This window comes from Gorilla gorilla, chromosome 6 (assembly GCF_029281585.2).
Source record: "Gorilla gorilla gorilla isolate KB3781 chromosome 6, NHGRI_mGorGor1-v2.1_pri, whole genome shotgun sequence".
In the NCBI taxonomy this organism is placed as follows: domain Eukaryota; kingdom Metazoa; phylum Chordata; class Mammalia; order Primates; family Hominidae; genus Gorilla; species Gorilla gorilla.
This window is the reverse complement of record NC_073230.2, coordinates 64,592,905-64,616,775: the sequence shown is the minus strand read 5'-3', so window position 1 is coordinate 64,616,775 and position 23,871 is coordinate 64,592,905. Positions and strand designations below refer to the sequence as shown.

At 39.0% G+C, this 23,871-nt stretch overlaps 1 pseudogene; it reads left to right on the top strand.

The window, feature by feature from the left end:
* Positions 1 to 13,679, top strand: part of LOC101140161 (integrator complex subunit 4-like protein 2) — a 60,287-nt pseudogene extending 46,608 nt beyond the window's left edge.
* The last annotated feature ends 10,192 nt before the right edge of the window (positions 13,680 to 23,871 follow it).

Here is a 23,871-nt window from a genome sequence, read left to right as displayed (position 1 = left end):
AACTATTACATGTAGCCATGATTCTCCACGAGTGCTTATTTTTTAAAAATAAAACTTTACTATTTTTAAAACCTAGAGATATAAAGAAGAAAATTTAAAAATGGATCATAATAATAATAGCAAACCCTTCGTGAATGCTGTGGCCCAGGTACTCTTCCAATCTCTCTATTTGCATTAACTCATCCCTGCTTGGGTGACTCCAAATCACTTTATTTGGAGTAATATACAAAATGAGGCCAGGTGCGGTGGCTCATGCCTGTAACCTAAGCATTTTGGGAGGCTGAGGCGGGTGGATCATCTGAGGACAGGAGTTCACGACCAGCCTGGCCAACATGGTGAAACCTCATCTCTACTAAAAATACAAAAATTAACTGGGCATGGTGGTGGGCACCTGTAGTCCCAGCTACTCGGGAAGCTGTGGCAGGAGAATTGCTTGAACCCAGGAGGCAGAGGTTGCAATGAGCCAAGATTGCGCCACTGCACTCCAGCCTGAGCGACAGAGTGAGACTCCATCTCAAAAAAAAAAACAGAAAACAAGTAGATACAAAATGAAAAGTGAAATATTCTTTGCTCTCTCCTCCCCATCCATCTTAAAAGGTAACCACTTTTAACAGTAAGAATAAGTATATCTGAAGGGCTAGGCCAAAAATAAAAAAAAAATTATTCTCATGAAAAAATTGTATGCTATATGTTTATTTGGGAATAAATCATTACTCTTCCTTCAAGGGAAAGATAAGATAGTGTTTTAAAGATAAATGTGGCCGGGTGCAGTGGCTCACGCCTGTAATCCCAGCAGTCTGGGTGGCTGAGGCAGGCGGATCACCTGTGGTCAGGAGTTCGAGACCAGCCTGACCAACATGGAGAAACCCTGTCTCTACTAAAAATACAAAATTAGCTGGGTCTGGGGGTGGCCACCTCTAATCCCAGCTACTCAGGAGGCTGAGGCAAGAGAATCGCTTGAACCTGGGAGGCGGAAGTTGCAGTGAGCCGAGATGGTACCATTGCACTCTAGGCAACAAGAGTGAAACTCTGTCTAAAAAAAAAAAAGATGTAGCAACAGTTTAATTTTTAGTCTCCTTCCTATGGTTGGGCCATTTATTTCAGTTAGCAATAGAAAATATTATACCTTTCTGTTTTTCTCCTGGCAGCTGTGGCTGTATTGGGTAGACCATGTTTGCATTTTGTCTCTTTCTCTTTAACTCCCAATTGTTGCTGAGGAAGGGGAGAAATGTTATTTATAGAATCTCCTAGCCTTTTTTCCCCTTTGTTTTGTTTAGCTCACATTTTTAATGTGCTTTTATGTGTTTGTGTGTGTGTTACCAAAAGCTGAGCCACCAAACTTCATGACTCTATAATCCCACTGTGTTTGCTTAGTTACCAGGTAGAAAACTGGTGTCATCCATCAGCTGTTTCTCCCAGCATCATACCTCAAAAGGATCCTTCCCAGCAGTTCCTGCAGCAGAGCCTTGAAAGAGTGTATAGTCTTCTGCACTTGGACCCTCATGGAGCCCAGGAGCTGCTGGAATTCACCATCAGGTAGAGTAATCATCCCTTCATCTGACAGAGTTAGTGCTGTTACACTCAGCTTGACTGTTCTGAATTCTGGTGTTGGTTACTAGGCTTGATATTCTGACTCTATTGGTCTACATTCACACACGGTTTTATGGTCTGTTTATATTTGGATTAGATTGTGGTTTGAACATATTTTTTAAAAGAGCTCTTTATATTCATGACTCGATTGATGATTAGTACACAACAGAAATAGTTACAAAGAACCTGTTTTTTAGTTTTTTAATTTTATATATTAGGATGAGGGACCAAAATGCAAAGTAACTGTGGCTAAAACAGGAGCAAAGTTTAATTCTTCCACATAGGCAGGACAGGGCTGAGATGGCCATCAAGGATCTAGGCTTGCTCATTCTTTTTTTTTTTTTTTTGAGACAGGGTCTCACCCTGTCACCCAGGCTGGAGTGCAGTGGTGTGATCAGAGCTCACTGCAGCCTCCACCTCCTGAAACGATCCTCCCATCTCAGGCTCCGTGGGAGCTGGGATCAACAGGCGTGCACCACACCATGCCCATCTAATTTTCTAATTTTCTATAGAGATAAGGTCTCGCCATGTTGCCTAGGCTGCTCTTGAACTCCTGGCCTCAAGCAATCCTCCTCACCTCAACACCCCAAAGTGCTGGGATTACAGGTGTGAGCCACCATGTTTGGCTGTACTTTGACTTTTTTTTTTTTTTTGAGACGGAGTTTTGCTCTTGTCGCCCATGCTGGAGTGCAGTGGCACAATCTCAGCTCACTGCAACCTCTGTCTCCTGGGTTCAAGCAATTCTCCCACCTCAGCCTCCTGAGTAGCTGGGATTACAGGTGCCCACAACCCTGCCCAGCTAATTTTTATATTTTAAGTAGAGATGGAGTTTCATCATGTTGGCCAGGCTGGTCATGAACTCCTGGCCTCAGGTGATCCACCCATTTCAGCCTCTCAAAGTGCTGGGATTACAAGCGTGAGCCACCGCGCCTGGCCTGGCTGGACTTTCACTTTAAATTCAGACTTCAAGTGGGCTTCCTGGCAACCCCTCTACATTCCCCCAGGAGGTTTGCAACAGCGATTTCATACTTCCTCTCTCTCTCTCCTCAAACCTCCTGTGCTTCCTTCCCTCCCTCCCTTCTGCTCAGCTGACACTCACTTCTCCAACGTTACTAGAAGCCCTCAGAGTGAATGTTCTTATCTTGCCACCATCCACCGACTGTGTCTCTCTCTTCCTTCCACTGTCACTGTGTAATAATTGCCCTTCATATGCATTGTTAGAGTTTTGACATGTTTTCTTTTTTTCTATCACTCTTTTTGGGTATACAATTTTTAAAAAATATATATATTAAATACCATGTAGAATTTCAAACTGCTTCCAGAGCTTGCCTTCTTTTTCCCTCTTTACTTAGCTATCTCAAATATTTTCCTACATCAGTAAGTATTCTTCCATTTATGGCATTTAGATTTTTCCATAAGTATAAAAATACTTTGAAATATATAAAAATATCTGTAGAAAATTTAAACATTTTTCTTAAGGATTTAAGACACTCAAATCTTTATCAAATAAAGATAAAGATTATCAAATCTTTCTCTGAGAGTCTGCTTTTTGAGTAATTCAATTTAAGATTTACTTTCTTTCTTCCTGTACCTCTAAACTTCTGTTAGCTATATCATTTCTGCATTGTTGGGCGTGTTACTCACTTTTATCTTAGTCTTAGACTGACAGCTATAAACAGAGGCAATGCTTACCACTTTAATATTTCATTTATCTCTTAGTTGGCCAGAGTTAACATGCAGCTAGTTTCTTCAAGCAGGTATCAGTGTAGCAATACTACTACCTAAGTGCTTTCATTTGGACAAATATGTATTTGTTGCCTTTATATTAAGAATGCTTTGGCTGTGTTGACATTTTTGAGTCAAAGTTAAATGCATAGCTCCATTGTCTTGTGTTTAATATTGCTGAGGAAAGGTATGAGGGCAGCCTGATATTCTCCATCCCTTTTTATGTGTATTAGTCTTTAAAGAAATTTATCCTTGAAGTTTAAAAATTTTTAAATTTTATTACAAAAGAATTAATTTTTATCAGTCTAAGACATGATATGCTATTTAAACATGTAGCTTCAACGCTTCTTTGAAAGACAGAATTTTTTTTTTTTTTTTGAGACAGAGTTCTGAGTCCTGCTCTGTTGTCCAGGCTGGAATGCAGTGGCCCAATCTTGGCTCACCACAACCTCTGCCTCCCAGGCTCAAGCAATTCTCGTGCTGCAGCCTCCTGAGAAGTTGGGATTACAGGCATGCGCCACCATGCCCAGCTAATTTTTGTACTTTTAGTAGAGACAGGGTTTCACCATTTTGGCCAGGCTGGTCTCGAACTCTTGGCCTCAAGTGATCCAGCTGCCTGGGCCTCCCAAAGTACTGGGATTACAGGCGTGAACCCTGAACCTGGCCCAGAAATTTTTTATAAGTACTTATTTGGTTTTTTTTTTTTTGGTTAATTTAAATTTATTTATTTATTTTATATATAGATATATATTTTTATTATACTTTAAGTTCTAGGGTACATGTGCACAACGTGCAGGTTTGTTACATATGTATACATGTGCCATGTTGGTGTGCTACACCCATTAACTCGTCATTTACATTAGGTATTTCTCCTAATGCTATCCCTCCCCCCTCCCCCCACCCCACAACAAGCGCCGGTGTGTGATGTTCCCCTTCCTGTGTCCAAGTGCTCTCATTGTTCAATTCCCACCTATGAGTAAGAACATGTGGTGTTTGGTTTTTTTTGTCCTTGCGATAGTTTGCTGAGAATGATGGTTTCCAGCTTCATCCATGTCCCTACAAAGGACATGAACTCATCGTTTTTTATGGCTGCATTGTATTCCATGGTGTATATGTGCCACATTTTCTTAATCCAGTCTATCATTGTTGGACATTTGGGTTGGTCCAAGTCTTTACTATTGTGAATAGTGCCTCAATAAACATACGTGTGCATGTGTCTTTAAAGCAGCATGATTTATAATCCTTTGGGTATATACCCAGTAATGGGATGGCTGGGTCAAATGGTATTTCTAGTTCTAGATCCCTGAGGAATCACCACACTGTCTTCCACAATGGTTGAACTAGTTTACAGTCCCACCAACAGTGTAAAAGTGTTCCTATTTCTCCACATCCTGTCCAGTACCTGTTGTTTCCTGACTTTTTAATGATCACCATTCTAACTGGTGTGAGATGGTATCTCATTGTGGTTTTGATTTGCATTTCTCTGATGGCCAGTGATGATGAGCATTTTTTCATGTGTCTGTTGGCTGCATAAATGTCTTCTTTTGAGAAGTATCTGTTCTTGTCCTTTGTCCACTTTTTGATGGGGTTGTTTGTTTTTTCTTGTAAATTTGTTTGAGTTCATTGTAGATTCTGGATATTAGCCCTTTGTCAGATGAGTAGATTGCAAAAATTTTCTCCCATTCTGTAGGTTGCCTGTTCACTCTGATGGTAGTTTCTTTTGCTGTGCAGAAGCTCTTTAGTTTAATTAGATCCCATTTGTCAATTTTGGCTTTTGTTGCCATTGCTTTTGGTGTTTTAGACATGAAGTCCTTGCCCATGCGTATGTCCTGAATGGTATTGCCTAGGCTTTCTTCTGGCATTTTTATGGTTTTAGGTCTCACATTTAAGTCTTTAATCCATCTTGAATTAATTTTTGTATAAGGTGTAAGGAAGGGATCCAGTTTCAGCTTTCTACATATGGCTAGCCAGTTTTCCCAGCACCATTTATTAAATAGGGAATCCCTTCCCCATTTCTTGTTTCTGTCAGGGTTGTAGATTTGTGGTATTATTTCTGAGGGCTCTGTTCTGTTCTATTGGTCTATATCTCTGTTTTGGTACCAGTATCATGCTGTTTTGGTTACTGTAGCCTTGTAGTATATTTTGAAGTCAGGTAGCGTGATGCCTCCAGCTTTGTTCTTTAATTTACTTTGATTTTATTCCTTTGGAACTCCTCTCATGCCTATATTTGAATATTTTTCTTGAAGCTTCCCTAACTAAATATTTTCTATTACATTTTGACTCTTTATTTCCATTCTGTTCATTTTACTTTTCTTAATTCAGTCCTAGATGTTTCTTTTATATATTCAACAGTTTCTCTTTTTGTTTTCTTTTATTTTTAAGACAAGGTCTTGCTGTCCCACTGTTGCCAAGGCTGGAGTACAGTGGTATGATCATAGCTCCTTTGCAGCCTCGAGCTCCTTGGCTCAAGCAGTCATCCCTCCTCAACCTCCAAGTAGCTGGGACTAAAGGCACATGCCACCATGCCTGGCTAAGTTAATTTATTTTTATTTTTTATTTTTTGGTAGAGACAGGGTCTGGCTTTGCTGCCCATGCTGGTCTTGAACTCCTGGCTTCAAGTGATCCTCCTGCCTTGGCCTTCCAAAGTGTTGGGATTATAGGCGTGAGCCACTGCACCCAGCCCAGATTCTATTTTGTTTTATTGCTTTCAATTTTACTTTTATTTCCATTATGATTTGTCATTCTCCTCCTACCTCTTTACTTAGCATGAACAACCTCATTTTATCTTCCCCTCATATCTTAATATCTCTTTTCTGGGGTTCTGTATCCATTCATTGTACTCTTAATATATAAGGGAGATATTAGGTGTCTGGAATATTAATGACAAGATATCTGGTTTCAATTTTCATTTTTTCCATGGCAATATTTTTCTAATGAGTGTTTGCCATCTGTCTTGCTTTCTGGTTCTTTCCTCCTTTTTTTCTCTTAATATTTTGTACTTACTCAGCTTTACATGACATGATTTTTCCTGTTTAAATATTTGAAGAATTTCACTTGAGGAGTGACTATAAATTCAGAAGTTTTCCACTTGCAGAATTCCCTAGAAGTTGAAGGAAACACTACTCAACATACTACTGGAAAATCTATCTAATATGTTATTAAAATCAATCCTTCTATGTGTTTTTGGCTTCCTCAGACATACTGAATATTGACAGAAGGACCACAAGATATGCTGATAGATCAGATGTGTAATGTGAGTTACCCCAAGGAACTATGTTCATGATAGTTTAGTTCTCTAAGATAGAAAATTCTGAATGAGAAACAAGGAAACAACATTTTGTTGGGGGCTAATACAGAGTTTTCTTTTGAACATGGTAACAGGATGACAAAAAAGGATTAACATCTTTATGTGGTTTTGATGTATTGGGGGAAATTGAAAAATACAAAACACATTGATACACATAAGCTTATTAAAATTCAAGAACAGTGCAAAATGTAAAAAAATACATAAACTGTCACAATGTAGAAGTGTTCAAATTTCAAATGTGCAGATCAAAAAATAATGGAGAGAGATAAGGAAAAATGTTTCTTTGACTGGATAGCATGGTAAGTTTCTTTTGATTATTGCTGTTCTTTCTGGCCCAAACGGTCTGGTTGCCAAGGTGGCCAGCATTCAATTACTGGCTTTCTATTGGGGTACTTGTGTGGACACTTTGGAAACCCTTATGTGAGGTCTCCCAACAGTACAGTTCCTTGATGAGAGATATTTGGCTTTGGCTTCAACTCTTCCACAAGCTCTCACCCCCAGCTTCAGTTACAGGTGATCCAACTATAGTCATTCATTATTGAGTTCTATCACCTAGTGGGCAACTTTCTTGAAGGGTAATGAAACAATGGTTTGAGCTCCACTCAGATCCTTGACATCCTCTCAACTTTTGCAAAATTTTGCTTGTATAATAAAGAGATGGAACTCAGGATGCTTCCTTGTCACCTCTTTTTGACTCTGCCTCTTCTGATGCCTTATCCCAGTAGCATTAGTCACTCTGCAGGTTGACTGGTGTGCCACATTTCAGAGGGAAGATAACCACTCTCCTTGACCTAGTAGAGGATGGAAGTGATTGAGGTTTTCACGTAATTTCAGGTAAGAAAGAGCCCCACGGGAAAAAGGAAGGGGAGGAAATACTGTTCTCCCTCTCAGTTCTCCTTTATTGTTTAGAGTGGGAGTGGGGTGGGGATAAGGATGATTGGGAGTGTTGGGACCAGACTCTGCCCAAGTACATCTCAGAAAGCCCAGCTGGGTGATGGAGTTGCCCTCAACTGTTCAAAGCTCTTTGAACTTGTTACTTTTGCTATGTCTCAGCTTTGAACTTTAGCCATAATTAATGAATATATAAGCAACATTACCTTTTAATAGTCTATCATAAATGTTTTATGATTTCAATGAGATGATCTATAGTGGTAGAATAATTATCTGTTTGTCTAGCTGCCAATTTCATTCTTCTGTGTATGTTCTCCTCATGTTAATTTAAAACCATCTTAAAACTCTTGTGACTTATAATGACAATTCCCAATTATTAAATAATAGAAAATATTACAAACATGTAATTATTTTGTCTACCATAAAGTACAAGAAGTATAATCTGAAATAAAAATTATTTAACTCTTTTTTAACTCTTTCATATCACCTCATGTTATAGATATACAGAACTATAATCATGTGGTTTTTAAACATATAATTCCTTAGTAGTATTTATTGAGTCATTCTGCCATTTTATTTGAAATAAAACATCTTATAAGCCATCCTTCAATATTTTGAAACTATTAGTTAACATTTTAAAACTCTGTATTATATTGTCTAAACTATATATTGTACCTACATATTATTTTCTGTTATAAGATGATTTCAAAAACTAATACTGAGCCCGTCAGTAGAGTATGCTAGGTTGAATTCCCTGATGGCCACATTTCTATGCTTTAAATTAATGTGCTGATTTACAAAGATTAGTTTCTTGGTAATTGGAATGGGGATATCTAAAAGGAGGCAGATAAACTAAGAAGCCTTTATACTTGTGCTCTTTCAAGATATTTCTCAGAGATACCGCTGCCCAGAGCTCTAAGTGAAGCACTATTCTACATTATATGGCAAAATAAATAAATAAAATACAAGTAACTAAATTTCCAAGAATAGAGAACTATATATAATGACAGAATAAGATAAAAGATTCCATGTGACTTAACTCTAGGCCTTTGTTTCACCAAGGGAGCCATGAGGAATCAGTTTTAAATGGAAGGATAATACATAAAAAGGAGTATTGTGTGTGTGTGTGTGTGTGTGTGTGTGTGTATGCCCACACACAGATGGCATATATGATTGATCATTCTAGAATTGTGACTGTTGTTATGGATTAATAGCGTAAGGAATTGTTCCAAGCACAACTCAATGCCTTTCCTGTGTTAACAAGAAAAACCCTGTGCTCAACGCAAAACATTCTGTCAAGCTCATAAATTGTACTGTATGCAAAGAGCTCAAAGCACAGCCAGTACATTCTTGTTCCCTCTGCAAGCTGCACAGGTAAACTCTTTTCAGAACTGCCTAGTTATGTGTGCATTCATGACCCTCAGACACACACCCAGCTTTCTGTATTTCAGATCTCATGGGGTAAGTCCTTCTACTGCAGCACAAAGTGGAATGCATATAACCACACCACCCACACATTGGCTATGGATCTGATCTGCTAGCCATGGGTTATTGATGCATTGCAAGGGGCTGGACCTTGTGTACTCTCTCCTCTTTCTGTAAGTAAACTCTGTACTCCTTGAGCCTGGTATGCAAGTTTTCTGTTCTCAGCAATCTCTGATCTTGCACTGGAAGAGGCAGAGGAAGGTGTATTTGATTGAGACAACTTTATCTAGTTGTATTCCACTCTGCACATCCCTGCTGATGAAATAAGAGATATTAAGGCAGAAATGAGGGACACTATCAAAGAAGAGTCCCTAGTGGAAAAAGGGACCTATACCTTACTACCATTCTACCTTGACTTGACCCCCTTCAATAAAACAGATTGGCATGGAGCCAAAGTTTCTGGGCCTCACAAGGGAAAACAACCCTATTCCTCAGTAAAAGTAGAAGAAGAAAAGGGTGGCATGAATACTTTAATTGATATCTTAGAGACAGGGCTCAGGTAACCATCATTCCTGGCCCCTACCATGGGTGGAAACAGCAGATGTCCCTAGGGACTTTAAAAACTAATATTGTCACATATGGAAAGGAAGTGACCATGTGCTTAGCTATTGACTTCTTTGGCCCTTTTTGCATGCCAGTGATGGTGGTTTTCACTACTGAATGAATAATAGGTATATATGTATAACTGCTGTGTACAAGGCATCTATCACTGACTTTGAAGTTACACTCCACCTAATTCAGACAATTACAGTAGAGCACATTGCCTCCTGAGACTCCCTTAAGCTGTGCACATCGCAAAGAGTGGTCTAAATAAAATAGTATTTCATCCAGGGTGGAGAAAAGGAAATAACTGCCCTGATTCAAGAATTAATGGATGCTGGGGTTTTGAGATCTACCATTTCCCAATACAATAGGCCAGTTTGGCCTATAAAGAAGACATTCAACATATAGTGGCCCAAGATATACTACCACCAGTTCAACTGCCAGTTAGCATCATTTGCCCTATCTGTACTGGACATTATTTCAGTCAAGGAGCAACTGGCAAAACATGACAGCATTTGGTATGCTATTGTTAACCTGGTCAAAATGTTTTTCTCCGTTTTGATGAGGGAAGAGAACCAGACCAAGTTGCCTTTACATAGCTGGGGATGCGATATATGTTTACTGTCCTTGCTTAGGGATATCTCAATTCTACTGCTATTTGCCATCTGTAGATAGGGCTGGATTTACAAAAGACTGATCTCCAAGCCTCAGTTTTCTGCCTATATTACATTGATGACATTATTCTGGTTGGACCAGATAAGAGCATAATTAAAAGGGCCCTGGACAATGCAATCCAGGCAATGATCTCAGATGACTGGATTACTGACACTGATAAAATCTAGGGATGGCCCAATACATCACCTTTCTAGGTGTGATTTGGGCCAAGGCCCAATGGGACATTACCACCAAGATTAAGGAGAAATTTCTGACTTCAACACCCCTGAATTCAAAGAAACAATCTCAATGATTAATGGGGCTGTTTAGGTACTGAAGACAGCACACTTGACATCTGGGAATTTTGCGGTCTCCCTTGGTGAAGGTCACTTATGAAAGTTCCAGCTTTGAGTGGGATCCTGAACAGAAGTGTGCCCTGGAAAAAGAGCAACGTGCAGTTGCACAAGTCCTACATCTGGGTCCCAGTTCTTTAGACTAATGAGTCTCAGCAACACTCACCCACGCTGACTAGAGCCAATGGAAAAAAGAAGTGGAAACCTGCATTTGGTGAGCAGTTGGATTCTGGACCAGAGCAGCATTCAGATATTATGCCTCTGAATAGCAGCTGCTGCCACACTAGTAGGCACTAATAAAGATGGAACAAATTATCCTTGAATCTACTATGTTGCTGAGGCCTTATCTATTAATTCTGAACTGAGTTAGCACCCTCCCAACAAATAAAGTATGGCAAGCACAATGAAACTCCATCGTCAAACAGAAAAGGTATATTCAAGATAGAGACTGACCAGGACCCCAAGGGAGTCACCTGGTTAGAAAAACTCATGGCTGACACCCCAAAGAGTACCCCACTGGATGCTGCAGAGGCCCCAGTGTCTCTGATAGTACACCAGGGATGCTGTCTTTAGAAAGTACCCCTAGAGGTATTGTGACTTTGTTCACATATGGGTTTGCCAAATGGAAAGCCAATAGATTCCACTGGGAAGTAGCTACCATCTGCCCCTAGGATGAATACATCATCATTGACCAAGGGTGAGGCAGGTTGGCTCAATGGGCAGAACTGGCACCTATATGGTTAGGCATGTAGGCTACTCCCAAACTTCATTGTGTTATGTCTTCACAGACTCCTAGGCTATAGCCAACAGCACCCCAGTGTGGGTACAAGAGCAATGAGATATTAGCTTAATGGGAAGTTACAATATTCATCACATATGTGGATAGGCATAAGAAAGGCTTTTACCAAACAGGGAATGACTTGGATGAGCAAGTAGTCACAGCCAACACCAGAATGATAGCAACAATAACCACTGGATTTACCAGTGAACTGGGCACGCACCCATTTCCTTCCCCTAGAGGAAGCTGAAGATTCTATAGTCACATCGTATTCATGCAAGAAAGTTCAATAAAGGAAAGAAAGTGAACTGGGTCACATTTGTTGTAGACTAGCCCCAATACAAGTCTAGCAAATGGACCATGCCCAACTGATGCCCTTTAATTGTGGCTTTCAGTGGTCTGATAATTGTAAGTATCTATTTCAAGCTTTGTGCTGCAGTCTTGGTGTACTTCGTAGACTCAGGAACCACGATCTTGGCCATCAAGAACATTTTTGCCATGTAAGCTACCCTGACATTATGTAAACAGACCAAGAAACAGCCTTCACAGTGAAGGCCATGCAACAGTGGACAGCATCCCACATCACTAGGTGGATTCTGCACACCCCACAACACCGTCAAGCCACCTGCCTGATAGAACAGCAGCTGCGATGGGAAACACCAGAGTGCACTCTCTACAACCATACAGCAGAAGAGAACCACAGCAATAAATGACTTGCTTGGTAATGAGAGTAGGAGTAGGCAGGAGAGGCCAAGTCCTGTCTGTATGTGAGTCCTGTCACCTACACTCAGTATCCCTACTTTTTCCTTTTACCCTTTGAAATTGAATAGAAACAGATGGGTAATAGGTGGTCCTAGTGGCAACCCTGCCAGATAGCCAAGTCACAGCCAACCTAGAATTCATGCTACCTGAGGGCACTTCTTTGCTCTGTACCCTCCACACCCCAAGGAGGGATCTATGAAATGTCACAGGGAGGAAGGCATTCCTAACCAGGCCCACTGAAGGGAATGACACTATAGGTGCAGTTATGAGTTACATTGGGGTGATTAGCCTCAATGTTAACCACCTGGTGGGCCTCCAGGATCATGGATGTAAGGTATGGGTATTCATGGTCAAATGCTGGGTACCCAGTGAAATCGTCACTCCCAGATAGAGCCAAATAAACTAAATTGTGCAGAACAGCTGGGAAATCTCCATATTGTTGGACTGAGACACCTGAGACCTCGAGAAGCATGTGTGTGTGTGTGTGTGTGTGTGTGTGTGTGCACGCACATGCAGGGGGAGTAACTAACCTTCCACATCCTTTTACCTCCAGGTTCCCTTGGATTAGTCATGGTGGGACAAAGCAATGGTTAACATTAGCCAGGCAGTAGCCCAGGAGGCATCCTGATGAGGTATTGGGTTTGTCACCTTTGGATCCAGTGGGTGCTGCCAAACTTCCCACTGTGCTGGAATAGCCAATCATCAACATCATTGGTGTCCCCCTGCCGTCCACGTCTTTGAGCGATGTGTGATGCTCCTGCTTTGCATCCACATTTAATGACCACCCAGTATCCTACGCATTAATACCTTTTTGAGGTAGGACATAATGCTAAAGAAGACTTTAAACATTGTTGACACTTTGGGAAGACGAACACTCTTCAGAACTTTTTAATGCCCACCTATGTATGCATGAATGCCTCTACAACTGGATTAGTATTATTTATAACAACTGCTCTTTTATCAGGGTAATGTGAGCTCCTTTTGCTACGTGTTTCTTTGCAGGATATATTGGCCACAGAGTGCTTGCCCCCAGAGGAGGAAGCCTGTTTTGTAGAGGTTTGGGTACCCAAGGTGTTCTACACAATAACATCTATTGGTGAACGAGGCCCACCCTACTTACCCACTGGGTATCCTGCAGGTGCCACCTCCCTCAGGGCCAAACAAATAGCTTTTTACATTCCACTGCATTTTCATACCCAGGATGGGTATACCTTGGAGACTGTGGTGCAGTATCTATCTCTAAGTATGACAGCTGTGGCTAACACTACAGCTGTTGCAATGCAAAAACAACAGGACTCATTGAAATTCCTAGTAAAAGTGATCTTGGACAACCACATTGCCCTAGACTAGTTTCTAGTTGAACAAGAAGAGGTATATGTCACAGTTAACACATCTTGCTGTGTGTACTTCAATAACACTAAGGTAATTAACATTAATACATATCACTAAGGTACTAAGGCCATAAAAATTTAAAAAAAGAAAAGAAAAACAGCCACAGTTTATGTCCTTGAGTCCCTCCACTCAAGGACATAAACATCAGTAACTTTATTTTATAGTAAAAACTACATAGGTAACTTTCTTTTTGTTTCTACCCCCAAATAAAATTTTTACTCCTTTTTAATGACTGCATATGCTTATGTGTGTTAAATTATTAGAATATAAAAATGAATTATTTCTTTTTCTTTTTTTTTTTTTTTTTGAGACAGAGTCTCGCTCTGTCACCCAGGCTGGAGTGCAGTGGTGTGATCTCTGCTCACTGCAAGCTCCACCTCCTGGGTTCATGCCATTCTCCTGCCTCAGCCTCCCGAGTAGCTGAGACTACAGGTACCTGCCACTACGCCCAGCTAATTTTTTTGTATTTTTAGTAGAGATGGGGTTTCACCGTGTTAGCCAGGGTGGGCTCAATCTCCTGACCTCATAATCTGCCCGCCTCAGCCTCCCAAAGTGCTGGGATTACAGGCGTGAGCCACCGCGCCTGGCTGAATTATTTCTTTTTTGATGTTCCATCTTATTTTTATCTGTAACTGTACCCTATTTATAATAGATTCAGAGTTATTTCTCCTTATCCTACTTCTTTGGCTAATAAAATCTTATCATCTTGTTAATGGAGTTTTAATTCTTGCACAACTAACCTGCTCTCAGAATGCTCACACAAAGTTATTTTGCTTCAGGCCTCACCCAGTTCCCACCCAGCCCAAAAGGCTGGTCTCACTTGGACCATGCCTCCTGAACAGCACCAACTTCCTTTTCCAGGCAGCCAGTGAGCAGGGTGAGAATTTTCTCCAGACTACAAGCCTCCCTGGGGAGAAAGCAAGCAGGGCTTTCAGTTTTTGTGCCTTCCTGCCTGCTGTGGCTTCTGTGTTTGTATCTGCACTCCCTGTTCACCCCTTCCCCAGATTCTGCCCAGGAAACTTCACATTTGGTTGAAGTTGTTACAAGGTTCAGCTGGAAGTTTCCTTCTTCCTGTGATCTTTCCCAATTCCACTGCCAGCCCTCCCCAAGGACCCCTGCAAGATGAAGTCAGAAATGGCTTCCCTGGGGATGGAAAGTGCCGACAGAGTTCTTTCTGATGCTTCCTCTACTCCTATACTTCACTCGGCGCCCCAAATTCATCTCAGCTTCAAAAAAAATCAATTCCTTCTTTTGTGATCTGAACCTTCAGGTTCCCCAGTGAGGATGTGTGTTCAGAAGTGGACATTCCCCCTTTCACGCTTTGGGCACTCACAGTTTTTCAGCCATTTCCTGGAGCCTGCAGTGGCAAGTTGCTTCCTTCAAAAAGTCTGTGGATTCTCTTGGCTTTCCTGGTATGTTGCTGTGGTAGTTCTTGGAGCAAAAGTTCATGTTTTGAGTCTCCACACACTGCTCTCTTGGGGATCTCTTTCAGCCAGATGGTTCCACAGTTGTTAAATGGCTCAGTTCTAAATATTATTTTTTCTTTAATATAGTTGGAGCAATCAATAGATTGAGCAACACCTTTGTCAGCTACATGGCTATCTTGTTTCAAAAAATCTGTGTTCTTTTAACAATCTCCATGATTATCTGCAGATTAAGCTCTAACCTTTCTGCTAACCGTAATTATTGTGTCCATTTAGTTTCTGATGGCTAACGTGCTGGATTGATTATTTTGGGATCGTATAATCCCCTTTGATGTCCGGGATTCTTGTTATGCAAAAGCCCTGGTATACAGTTAACTGTAGCTACAAAGCTGCTTAAGAATTCTGGTTTCCTTCTCAGTAGGGCATTTTTTATCACTTTGATAAGCAGAGCATACTCTGGGTATCCTCACAAAATGTAGTCATCTCCTGAGTTTTCTGTTTTCTGTAATAGCTCTTCTCTAGCAATCCTATCTGAAATTTTAATCTCCTTACTCTGCCATTTGCCTTAGCAGTTTTACTTTATGGAGTAGAGGTCATAAATTTTTCCAAGCTTCTAAGTGCCAACTAAGCAGTATATTAGCACTGTGTCTCTCTCCTGAGACGTTGCCAGAATGTTAAATCCTACATATATCACAGGAAAGTGATCCCATTTGATAAACCCTATGTTATCCAACTTTATGTTTTACTTGACTTGATTCGTCTCCTTCATGATCCAGTCCTATTTATGCTTTTCCAAATCTTGTAGGACATGTTGACTAGATATTTCTACTTTTATGATTTATAGAATCTTTTTTCCTTTAGGAGATCCAACTGTTTCTTTACCTGGTCATATTGTAGTTGGTAGTGAATTATTAATCTGATGCCCAAGAGGGGAGAGAGGAAAAGAACTGAGGGGGAAGGTATATTTAGTCTTGTAAGGCATAAGCTTGTGCATTGGTGTTAAGCAAGGAGCAAGTGCTGGCATTTCACACGGAGAAGAGGTGTCCTTCTCCAGGCACAGAATTTGGAGAAATCTGGGCACAAAAAAATTTTCAGGTGCATAGACCCAGAGACCCAGATATCATCACCACCCCATGTTTCAGGATCTGTTCTCTTCCAATCAGGGCCCTGATCTTGGCATAGCAGGCTCCTTGGGGTTGAGAATTTGAACTTCTCTAGAGCTCTGATACCCATAAAGTTAAGTCTTGGCCCTGATCTTTAGCCTTTTCTGAACTCCAGCTACAGGAAGAGAGAATCTCTTTATTTTTTATATGCTGCCAGGAGGCTCTCTTTCACATTTGTTTTGCATTGGTGATTACTCACCCTTAGCCATTTGTTGTATTCCTCCATGAAGCAATGGCCGTTGCCATTGCCATTCAGTCCCATACTCCTTATAATTACTATTTTTCCCAAACCTCTCATATGCCTGAGTTACTGGATCTGTCAATTCATTTCTTTCTATTTGGCATCCCATCCTAGTTCGCCACTGTAAACAGTTATATCAATGACACTGAAACCATATGCCAGGAACTATCAGTGCCAGCAATGATGTCCTGAAGTCCAACTGACTGGAGTGGGATGCAGCTCCAAATCTTATTATAGAGTCTGCTTCCTGATACTACACCTGCTACCAACTGTTGCAAGTTCCTTGGGAAACAAATTCTGATATTTACATGCAGTAAATTTTTTGAGAAATATTCTCAGGAACAAAACATGTAAAGGGTAAAGGAAGTAATATTGGGCAAAGGGAAAAGTCAGACAAAGAAGCAGTTGCAGTAGAGACCGCAGGCCATACTTTGGAGGGTCCTTTCAGAATTGTCTCAACTGGGTAAGGGACCTAGCAGTTGTCTTCCCATATTAACAACTTATTGGATGCAGATTGCCTCATTGGAAAGTAAGTAACCCTGAGCAAGGCAGTTTCTTTTGATGAAGGGCAATTCCTGAAGAGAATGCAATTGTGAGTTGTCACTAGCCAAGATTCCCAGGAGCTTGGCTAGAGTTGAATAATAGAACTGAAGAGGTTCTATGCAGTATACCACAGTATGAATTCCTTGAACCCACTGCTGGAGTCATATATGGGCTTTTCTAGTTGGTCTCTTATAGTGCACATGTATTTTTCAATCTACCCACACTCCTCTCTCTTTTCTGTTTATAACCACCATGTTTTTTTCCTGGAAAAATGTTTCTCTCCTAATTTAACTATGTGATCTGGGTTTGTGAGGCCATGTTCCTATATATCTTATCCCTCCAACACAATCATTGTTTATGGACCCAAAGATGAACACTTCGACCCAGCAAGATAAATCAGCATGCTTCACATCTCCTCTTCCAACTGAAAAGATTGGTTTTTGAATCCATCTATATCAATTAAAGCCTTTCCTCATGAATTTTTTTTCAACTTTTAGATTCAAAGGGTACATGTGCAGGTTTGTTACACGGGTATATTGCACTCAGGTAGTGAGCATAGTACCTAATAGGTACTGTTTCAACCCATTTCCCCTTCCCTCTCTCCCTCTATAGTAGTCCACAGTGTCTATTATTCTCATGCTATGCCCATGGGTTCTCAATGTTTAGCTCCCATTTGTAAGAGACAACATCCAATACTTCGTTTTCTGTTCCTGTGTTAATTCACTTGGGATTATGGCCTCCAGATCTATCTATGTTGCTGCAAAGGACAAGATTACATTCTTTTTTTATGGCTGGGTAGTATTCCATGGTGTATATGTACCGCAGTTTCTTTATCCAATCCACCAGTCATGGGCTCTTGACTCCATGACTTTGCTACTGTGACTAGCATGGCAATGAACATACAAGTGCATGTGTGTTTTTGGTATCATAATCTATTTTCCTTTTGATACATACTCAGTAATGGGATTGCTGAATTGAATGATAGCTCTGGTCTAAGTTCTTTGAAAAATTTCCAAACTGCTTTCCACAGTGGCTGAGCTAATTTCATTCCTTCCCACTAACAGTGTATAAGCATTCCCTTTTCTCTGCAACCTCACTGGCATCTGTTGATTTTTGACTTTTCAATAATAAGCATTCTGACTGGTGTGAGATGGTACCTCATTATGATTTTGATTTGCTCTTCTCTAATGACTAGTGGTGATGAGCATTTTTTCATGTTTTTTGGCCCGTTGTATGTCTTCTTTTGAGAAGTGTCTGTTCAAGTCCTTTGCCCATTTTTATGGGGTTGTTTTTTGCTTGTTGACTAGTTTAAGCTACTTATAGATTCTGGATAGTAGATGTTTGCCAGATGCATATATTTTATTCTGTTCTGTAAATAGATTGTCTGTTTATTGATATTCTTTCTTGCTGTGCAGAAGCTCTTTAGTTTAATTAGTACCACTTGTCAATTTTTGCTTTTGTTCCAATTGCTTTTGGGAGTTCCACCAAAAATTATTTGCCAAGGATGATGTCAAGAAGAGTATTTCCTAGGTTTACTTACATTTAAATCTCTAATCCATCCTGTTAACTTTTGTATATGGTGAAAGATAAGGGCACAGTTTCAACCTTCTGCGCTTACCTATCCATTTATCCTAGCACCATTTATTGAATAAAGTCCTTTTCCCATTGCTTCTTATTGTCAACTGTGTCAAAGATCAGATAAGTGTGTTATAAATGTGATGCTTTATTTCTGAGTTTTTACTCTGTTCCTTTGGTCTATGTGTCTGTTTTTGTACCAATACCATGCTGTTTTGGTTGGTATAGCCTTATAGCGTAGTTTGAAGTCAGATAATGTGATGCCTCCAGCTTTGGTCTTTTTTTCTTAGGATTGCTTTGCTTGTTTGGGCTCTTCGTTGGTACCATATGAATTTTAGAATAGTTTTTCCTAATTCTGTGAAGAATGATGTTGGTAGTTTGGTAGAAATAGTGTTGCATCTGTAAATTTCTTTGGGCAATATGGCCATTTTTTTTCTACGTTAGCTTTCAACTTTTTAATTTTTTTAATTTTGAAGGGTACATAATAGGTGTATATATTTATGGGATACATGAGGTATTTTGATACAGGAATGCAATGTGTAATATTCACATCATGTAAAGTGGGGTATCCATTCCCTCAAGTATTTATCCTTTGTATTACAAACAATCCAATTATACTCTTTAGTTATTTTAATATGTACAATTACATTATTATTGACTATAGCCATGCTATTGGGCTATCAAATACTAAGTCTTATTCTTTCCTTCTATGTATTTGTACCCATTAACTATCCCCATCTCCCCTCAATCCTCTCTGCTACCCTTCTCAGCCTCTGGTAACCATCCTTTTGCTTTCTGTCTCCATGAGTTCAATTGTTTTTATTTTTAGCTCCCACAAATAAATGAGAACATACAATTTCTTTGCCTTTGCCTTTCTGTGCCTGACTTATTTTACTTAACATAATGACCTCTAGTTCCACTTATGTTGTTGAAGATGACAGGATCTCATTCTTTTTTATGGCTGAATAGTACTCCACCATGTATAAGCACACTACACTTTCTTTATCTATTCATCTGTTAATGGACACTTAGATTATTTCCAAATCTTGGCTATTGTGATGAGTGCTGCAACAAACATGGGAGGGCAGATATCTCTTTGATATACTGATTTCCTTTATTTTGGATATATACCTAGAAATGGGATTGCTAGATCATATAGTAGCTCTATCTGTAGTTTTCTGAGGAACGTCCAACCTGTTACCCAAGGTAATTGTACTAATTTACATTCCCAACAACAGTGAGCAAGGGTTCCTTTTTCTCCACATCCTCACCAGCATTTGTTATTGCCTGTCTTTTGGATATAAGCCATTTTAACTGGGGTGAGATGATATCTCATTGTAGTTTTGATTTGCATTTCTCTGATGATCAGTGATGTTGAGCACATTTCATATGCCTGTTTTCCATTTGTATGTCTTCTTATGAGAAATGTCCATTCAAATCTTTTGCCCATTTTCTTACTGGATTATTAGACTTATTCCCATAGTGTTGTTTGAGCTCCTTATATATTCTGGTTATTAATCCCCTGTCAGATAGGTAGTTTGCAAATATTTTCTTTCATCCTGTGGGCTGTCTCTTCACGTTGTTTTTTCCTTTGCTGTGCAGAAGCTTTTTAACTTGGTGTAATGCCATCTGTCCATTTTGCCTTGGTTGTCTGTGCTTGTGGTGTATTACTCAATAAATTATTGCCCAGACCAATGTTCTGGGGAGTTTCCTGGATGTTTTCTTCTAGTATTTCCAAAGTTTCAGGTCTTAGATTTAATTTTTTAATCCACTTTCATTTGATTTTTTAACATGGTGAGAGACAGGAGTTTCATTTCAATCTTCTGCATATGAATATCTTGTTTTTCCAGCACCATTTTGAAGAGGCTGTCTTTTTCCCAGTGTATATTCTTGGCACCTTTGTCAAAAATGAGTTCACTGCAGGTGTGTGGATTTGTTTTTGGGTTCTCTATTCTATTCCACTGTTCTATGCATCTGTGTTTATGCTAGTGCTATGCAGTTTTGCTTACTATAGCTCTGTAGTATATCTTGAAGTCAGTTAATGTGATTCTTCCAGTCTTGTTCTTTTTGCCTAGAACAACTCTGGATATTCTAGGTCTTTTGTGGTTTCATATAAATTTTAGGATTTTTTTTATTTCTGTAAAGAATGTCATTTGTATTTTGAAAGGGATGCATTGAATCTGTAGATTGCTTTGGGTAATACAAACATTTTAACTTCATTGGTTCTTCCAGTTCATGAACATGGAATATCTTTCCATTTTTGGCATCCTATTCAATTTCTTTCATCAATGTTTTATAGTTTTCATTGTAAAAATCTTTCACTTCTTTGGTTAATTCCTAGGTATTTATTTGTGCCCATTGTAAATGGGATTACTTTTTAATTTCTTTTTCAGATTGTTCACTGTTGGCATATAGGAATGCTACTGATTTCTGCATGTTGATTTTGTATCCTGCAACTTTACTGAATTTATCATTTCTAATAGTTTTTTGGTGGAGTCTTTAGGTTTTTCCAAACATGAGATCTTATCATCTGCAAATAAGGATAATTTGACTTCTCCCTTTCCAGTATTGATGCCCTTTATTTCTTTCCCTTGTGTGATTGCTCTAGCTAGGACTTCCAGTACTATGCTGAATAGCAGTGGTAAAAGTGGCCATCCTTGTCATGTTCTGGATCTTAAAGGAAGGTCTTTCAGGTTTTCCCCATTTATTATGATACTAGCTGTGGGTCTGTCATTTATGGCTTTTATTATATTGAGATATGTTCTTTCTAACCCTAGTTTTTTGAGTGTTTTTATCATGATGAAATGATGAATCTTATCAAATGCCTTTCATCATCAATTGAAATAACCATATGGTTTTTCTCCATCGTTCTGTTGATATGTTGTGTCACATTGATTAATTTGTATATGCTGAACTATCCTTGGGTATCTGGGATAAATCTCAGTATGACCATTTTAATAATATTGATTCTTCAAATCTACAAGCAGAGCATATTTTCCCATTTATTTGTGTCATCTCTAATTTCTTTCATCAGTGTTTTGCAGTTCTCCTTGAAGAGATCTTTCACCTCCTTGGTTAGCTGTATTCCTAGATATTTCATTTTCTTTGTGGCTATTGTAAATGGGATTGTGTTCTTGATTTGATTCTCAGCCTGGACATTATTGGTGTATAGAAGTGCTACTGGATTTTGTACATTGACTTTGTACCCTGAAACCTCACTAAAGTCATTTATCACTTCTAATTGTCTTTTACCAAATTCTTTAGGGTTTTCCAGGTATAAAATCATACATCAGCAAAGACAGATAGTTTGATTTCCTCTCTTCCTATTTAGATATCTTTTATTTCTTTCTCTTGCTTATTTATTTCTCTGATAGGACTACCAGTACTATGTTGAATAGGAGTGGTGAGAGTGAGCATCCTTGTCCTATTCCAGTTCTCAAGGAAAATGCTTCCAGCTTTCACCTGTTCAGTATGGTGTTGGCTATCACTGTGTCATAGATGGCTCTTATTATTCTGAGGTATTTTGAGATTCCTTTGATACCTAGTTTGTTGAGGGTTTTTATTATGAAGGGTTGTTGGATTTTATTGAAAAAATTTTCTACATTTGTTGAGGTAATCATATAGTTGTACTTTTTAATTCTATTTATGCCATGGATTGCTTTTATTAATTTACATATGTTGAAACAGCCTTGCACCCCAGGAATAAAGCCTACTTGATTGTGGTGTATTATCTTCTTGGTATGCTGCTGGATTTGGCTTGCTAGTACATCAATGAGGATTTTTTCATCTATGTTTATCAGAGATATTAGCCTGTAGTTTTCTTTTTTTATTGTGTCTCTGCCAGATTTTGGTATTAGGCTGATGCAGGCTTCATATAATGAGTTAGGGAAGAGCCCCTCCTCCTCAAATTTTTATAATAGTTTCAGTAGGATAGGTACCAGTTCATCCTTGCACATCTGGTAAAATTCAGCTGAGTCCTTCTGGTCCAGGGCTGTATTTGTCTGGTAGATTTTTTATTACTGATTGAATTTCAGGACTTGATATTTGTCTGTTCAGAGATTCAATCCCTTCCTGACTCAATCATGGGAGATTGTGTGTGTCCGGTAATTTATCCATTTCCTCTGGATTTTCTAATTTGTGTGCATAGAGTTGTTCATAGTATTCTCTGAGGATCTTTTATATTTCCGTGGGATCGGTTTTAATGCCATTTTGTCATTTCTGATTATACTTATTTGAATCATGTCTTTCTTTTCTTTTTGTTTGTTAATCTAACTAGTGGTCTATCAATGCTGCTTATATTTTCTGAAGAACTGACTCTTGGCTTCACTTATCTTTCATGTAGATTTTTGCAGCTCAATTTCATTCAGTTCATTTCTAATTGTAGTTATTTCCTTTTTTCTGCTAGCGTTGGGGTAGATTTGTTCTTTTTAACTGGTTCCTTTAGGTGCAAAATTAGATTGTTAATTTGAGATCTTTCTAACTTCTTGATGAAGGCATTTAGTGCTATAAACTTTCCCCTTAACACTGCTTTAGCTGTCTCCCACAAGAAGATTTTGGTAGTTTCTGTCCCTACTTTCATTAATTTGAAAGCATTTTAAAATAATTTTCACCATAATTTCAATGTTCATTCATGAGTTATTCTGGAGTAAGTCATTTGATCTCCATGAATTTATATAGTTTTGAGAGATTTTCTTGATATTGATTTTGATTTTTATTGCATTGTGGCCTGAGAGTGTGCTTGGGATGATTTCAATTTTTTGAATTTATTGAGACTTGCTTTATGACCAAGCATGTGCTTAACATTAGAATATATTCCACGTGCAGATGAGAAAAATGTATATTTTAGGGTTGTTGGGTGGAGTGTTCGTAGATGTCTTTTAGGTCCAATTGATCAAGTATCAAGTTTAAGTGCCAAATTTCTTTATTAGTTTTCTGCCTCAATTTATTTTACACTTAGTGGGATGTCGGAGTCTCCCACTGTTATTGTGAACTTGTATAAGTCTTTTCATAGGCCAAGAACTTGTTTTATGAATCTAGGTGCTCCAATGTTGCATGTGTATATATTTAGGAGTGCATATATATTTAGTTCATATACAATTACACTTAACTACGTGTACTTGTTGCATTGTAAACTTTATCATTATGTACTATCTTAATTTTTCTTTGTTTATAATAAGTCATCTTATAAGAATAGTGACCCCTGCTCTTTGTTGTTTTTCATTTACATGATACATCTTACTTCATCCTTTTACTTTGAGTGTATGGGTGTCATTACATGTGAGATGGGTCTCTTTAAAAGAGCAGATGGTTGGGTCTTGACTTTCTATCCAGATTGCTACTCTAAGTCTTTTAAGTGCGCTGTTTAGCCCATTTACATTCAGGGTTAATATAGATAGGTAAGATTTTGATCCTGTCATCTTGTTGTTATCTGGCTATTGTGTAGAT